The following is a 5,384-nucleotide window of genomic DNA, read 5'->3' on the forward strand; positions in this document are numbered from 1 at the left end:
CTCAAACGCTCATGCCAATAAGCCTGTGGTTTACACTTTTCAAGATGCTCATAAACATTTAAAGTCTTGTAGGTAAAAAGGTCTCCACAGGTGAGGTCAGATAATGCTTTGGGCGTGGTGTATCCTTGTGCGGTTTGTAAGAGAACCTTTAAAGTGGACGGGGACAGATGGGACTTGGGCAAGAGAAGAGAGGAGGAGGCTGGGAGCAGAGGTGGAGCTTGGGACAAGGATGAGCTGAGGAGAGTAGTTCCTGTATCATGATGGCTCATGTCCTCTGTGCCTTGGGAGAGGGGGTCAGGCCAGCGCCGAGGCTTTGCAGGAGAGGGTTCAGGGAGGAAGACAGAGGGCAAGATCTGGTGCCAAGCTTTGTGGGACCTCTGTGCCTCTCAGAGGCGTCTTCCATGTTGAGCTTTTACTCTACTGTTCTCCACACAGACTTCTCTCGTACCCATTAGTTTTCAAACGCTTGACTCACTTGGTTCTGTGTTGTCCTTGTGGTGCTGGGTGGAACCTAGGACCCCATGCATGCCAGGCAAGGGCTCCGTCATGGAGCCATGGCCAGGCCATTTCAGCCCTTTCTTCTCAACCCAGTCACTGTAAACGAGAACTGCTCTTTCCCCCTCTTTCCCTTGTGTCCTCTTGGTTTCGACAGGGCAGGGAGGGAGGCGAAGGTCCCGAGGACTCTTCCCGTGGGGGGCACTGCATAGCTCCTGGCTAGGGGTCCCTGCTGGCGCTCACCTCAGCAGGACGCCTGATGGCTCTTGTTTGCTTACCTGGCATTTCTGAAGACAAAAACTTGTGATCCAAGGCAAAGTTCCAGGGATGGTAACTGGAATTTGATTTCTGAGTGCGTATTCTTGGGCATCTGATTAAACTCCTTTATCATTAATCAAAATCTGAATTGCTCTGATTTGTTCCATAATGTCTCAGTTAGCCCATATTCTATAATTCCTACAGAATATGATTGTTTTGTTTAAAAGCTTTTTCATTAGGAGTCACTAGTGTGCTATTTATTACTTTAAGAACATTTGTTTCTGCTTTTTTTTTTTTTTTTTTTTTTCCAAAGCAGCTGGGTATTTTTGAACTGAAAATTAAAAGTATCTTTGATGATATGCCAGGAGGAGTAGAATTGATTATATAATTTGTAACAAGATGTAAAAATCTAGAAGTTTTTCCTCTGATCTCTAAAATATTCCCTCTCGAGGTGGTTTTTCTTTCTCTATGCTCTATAACTTATTTATTTTAAAGGCCCACTGGGTCGTTGGAAGTGGGCTGTTGCTGCGGGAGCGATAACAATGGTACACGCAACCTGTTTTATGCCATCTTGGTCTCACCCTGCTCCCTCAACGCAGCAGAGACACCAAGTGTTGGCCGGGGGATCTTTGCATTATGATCTGAGAGGTGCTGAAAGGAGCCCCCACAGGTGCCCAGATTACACACCTGGAGACTTTTTTTTACTGAGTCGTCATTTTAAAATAGGAATCTGGGATGGAAAGCAGCTGCCAGCCACCCTCGTCCTGCCAGCTAACTGACAGGGAGGCAGCGAGCTTCACCAGGGGCAGGTCTGGAGCTGCGGGGAAAGCAGCATTCACCGCCCAGAGCTGCGGAAAGAGCAGCAGCCGACGCACGTTTTGCCCGCTCGGTGATTTGCTTCCAGGGTTTACTCTTCCTCCTTTTCAATGAACTTATACTCTATCCCACCTTCCTCCACCTTCCCTGCTGATCCCTACTCTTTTTCAGGAGAGTCCTGGGGAGGAGACTGTGACTTGTCACCAAGCCAGGTGTCTCATTTCCCTTCTTTCTGTGCAAAAAGTGGCTCATCCACCTCTCAGCCACCACCTCTCCCCTCTCTCAGTTCTTGTTCTGCTTCTTGCTGCCTTTTGAAGATGCTGCTAAAGGAGGAAGTGGATCATTTCTGTGAAAAGAATTTCCATTTACCGGCAGAACGACGTGGGCTGAGATCATGGCTACACCTTCCCGCTGGCCGCCGCTGCGACCAGGCCTCGCCGAAGCCGGGGTCTTTCCTGAGGGGCTTCCCGGGTGGCGTTCCCGTTCCTGTGGCCGAGAGGCACGGCGTGGCCTCGCGCTGGAGTCTCACGTGTTCTCCGCTTAAGCTTCGCGGCGGGTTGGAGAGCGCTGCCGCATGCCCGCTGCTGGGGTGGGCGCGGGGGACCGGTGGAGGGCAGCGTCTTAATTCCCTGGGAGGCGTGAGGCGCGCGGGAGGCGACTTTCGGGCAGTTTGCGATGATCTTTCTCCTGTTTCCAGAAACTGGAATTTGGGGGGGGAAAAACAGAGTGTGGGGGCGCTGGAGGCGGAACTGAACAGAGATTTTAAACTGGCCTCAGTCGTGGCTGCTGTCTGCTAATATGCACCTTTGCTGAGCACTTTAACTTTGGACCTTAGAATTTTTTCTGTAGATAGAACTACCTCAGATTATTTTGCTATTCTCGGTTGCCTTGGTAACCGAAGGTAAAGCGCTCCCGCCATTAATAAAATAGATGCTGTTAAGTGGGAGATTCCAAGAAGTTACATAACTCTTGCGACCTTGCTGCTCCATCTAAGTAGAAAAACTTTCCACCCGAACTCAACAGTAAAAGTCTGTTGTCAAAGAGGGCGCAAGGAAAGTAATCTTTTTAGGACCTCAGCTTGAAGACCTGTAACGCATTTCATTCAGTCTCCTCTTATATTTCCTAACTGATGACAGCATGAACCCTAAAAACGTTTTAGTTGTAGAGAATTACTGTTAGGTACCTGCCCTATCTAGGGGTCTTTTGTACAGAAGGAAATATAACTTTTCAGTAGCAGAGAGGATGGGATACTGGTACAATCATAAGACAAAGAGCAACATAGTGCTTATTTGTTTAGTACCAGCCTAAGTACAAAAAGAATTAGATGCAATGAGCTGTATGGACTGAAGAGTTTCCTTTAGTAAATGATAATAGTCAACAAACATTTTAGTATCCTCCGTATGCAAAGCATCACAATAGATATTAGTAGGGTTATGAATGAAGAAGTTTTGGAAAAGTGGAATTGGAAATGAACATCCAGGAATACCACAGATATGCTTTTTACCTGCACCTACTCAGCTGTCTCAAGACCAGCTTGAGGCTGAAGAAAAAGCAAGATCTCAGGGATCACGGCAGACCTCACTGGTCTCCTCCCGAAGAGAACCCACACCATTCGGGTACCGAAAAGGCTGGATACCTCGGTTGTTAGAGGATTTTGGAGATGGAGGTGCCTTTCCAGAGATCCATGTGGCCCAATATCCACTGGATATGGGACGCAAGAAAAAAAATGTCAAATGCACTGGCCATTCAGGTGGATCCTGAAGGAAAAATTAAGTACGATGCAATTGCTCGACAAGGACAGTCAAAAGACAAGGTCATTTATAGCTAATACACTGACCTGGTTCCAAAAGAGGTTATGAATGCAGATGATCCAGACCTACAAAGACCTGATGAGAAAGCTATTAAAGAGATAACAGAAAAGACAAGGGTAGCCTTAGAGAAATCTGTATCACAGAAGGTTGCTGCAGCCATGCCAGTTCGAGCAGCTGATAAACTGGCTCCTGCTCAGTACATCCGATACACACCATCTCAGCAAGGAGTAGCTTTCAACTCTGGAGCTAAACAGAGGGTTATTCGAATGGTAGAAATGCAGAAAGATCCAATGGAACCTCCAAGGTTCAAGATTAATAAGAAAATTCCCAGGGGACCACCTTCTCCTCCTGCACCTGTCATGCATTCTCCTAGTCGAAAGATGACTGTAAAGGAACAGCAAGAGTGGAAGATTCCTCCTTGTATTTCCAACTGGAAAAATGCAAAGGGTTATACAATTCCATTAGACAAACGTCTAGCTGCTGATGGAAGAGGACTTCAGACAGTACACATAAATGAGAATTTTGCCAGACTGGCTGAAGCACTCTACATTGCTGATCGGAAGGCTCGGGAAGCTGTGGAAATGCGTGCCCAAGTAGAGCGAAAAATGGCTCAAAAAGAAAAGGAGAAACATGAAGAGAAACTTAGAGAGATGGCCCAAAAAGCCAGAGAGAGGAGAGCGGGGATCAAAACCCATGTGGAAAAAGAGGATGGGGAGGCACGTGAGAGAGATGAAATCCGTCATGATAGACGAAAAGAAAGACAGCATGACCGCAATCTTTCTAGGGCAGCTCCTGATAGGAGGCCAAAGCTGCAGAGAAATGAAAATCGAGATATCAGTGAAGTCATTGCTCTTGGTGTGCCCAGTCCTCGGAATTCCAATGAAGTACAATATGACCAAAGGCTTTTCAACCAATCCAAGGGTATGGACAGTGGATTCGCAGGTGGAGAAGATGAAATTTACAATGTTTATGCCTGGAGAGGTGGTAAAGATATGGCCCAGAGTATTTATAGGCCCAGTAAAAACCTGGACAAAGACATGTATGGTGATGACCTAGAAGCCAGAATAAAGACCAACAGATTTGTTCCCGACAAGGAGTTTTCCGGTTCAGACCGTAGACAGAGAGGCCGAGAAGGACCAGTTCAGTTTGAAGATGATCCTTTTGGTTTGGACAAATTTTTGGAAGAAGCCAAACAGCATGGTGGCTCTAAAAGACCCTCAGATAGCAGCCGCCCCAAGGAACATGAACATGAAGGCAAGAAGAGGAGGAAGGAGTAGATATACCTCTCTTCAAAGGGAATGAACTATTATTACCTAGAACCCTAATGATGCAAGTCATGGGGGAACACTTTGTAAATGGTCAGGATATAAACCAAACCTGGGTGTCAGATCCCAGCACTACTTTTTACTACGGGAGTTGGGGATATTGAAAATTTTACTTTGAATTAATTTAGCTTTTTTAAACAGTGGGTTGTTTGTGCTTCTCCCACCTTTCAGCACTTACAGAACATACTGCCCACACAGAATTAAGACCATTTTGTGTGATACTAGTAGTCTTGGGGTAATATTTTACATAAGAACAACTGCTTATGAACAAGGTTACCCCATCCATGAGGAGGAGAATATTCATATATTAGGACTGTGCTACCAAATGAATTTTACCCCTATTGTGCTATTTTACTTTGGAGTGGGGAAAATAAGGTCTTGCTTAGTACAACTATTTGTTTGAAATAAAAAAATTTAGACAAAAAAAAAAAAAAAAAGAATTTCCATTTACTAATACATAAGCAGTGCCCATTCAGGGACTCCATACTGAGGTATGTGACAAACTGTGCATGATCTGTTCAAGAAAATCTACCAGATCACTGCAATGATTTGGTGAAATAAATGATGTGAAAATAGATGGGAGACCAGTAAAGCAGAGGAAGGGAGCCAGGGGGAGGGAGGGAGGAAGAGGGAGAGAGGGACTGGGGAATGAACTAGCCAAATTATGTCACATGCATGT

At 45.8% G+C, this 5,384-nt stretch overlaps 1 pseudogene across 1 annotated transcript; it reads left to right on the plus strand.

Moving 5' to 3' along the window:
* The first annotated feature begins 3,006 nt into the window (after nucleotides 1-3,006).
* LOC306642580 (SNW domain-containing protein 1-like) lies at nucleotides 3,007-5,111 on the plus strand (annotated as a pseudogene). Its single transcript has one exon. The product of its transcript is annotated as an SNW domain-containing protein 1-like (transcript).
* Nucleotides 5,112-5,384: the final 273 nt, after the last annotated feature.

This window comes from Sciurus vulgaris (genome assembly GCF_902686455.1).
Source record: "Sciurus vulgaris genome assembly, chromosome: 13".
NCBI classification, from domain to species: domain Eukaryota; kingdom Metazoa; phylum Chordata; class Mammalia; order Rodentia; family Sciuridae; genus Sciurus; species Sciurus vulgaris.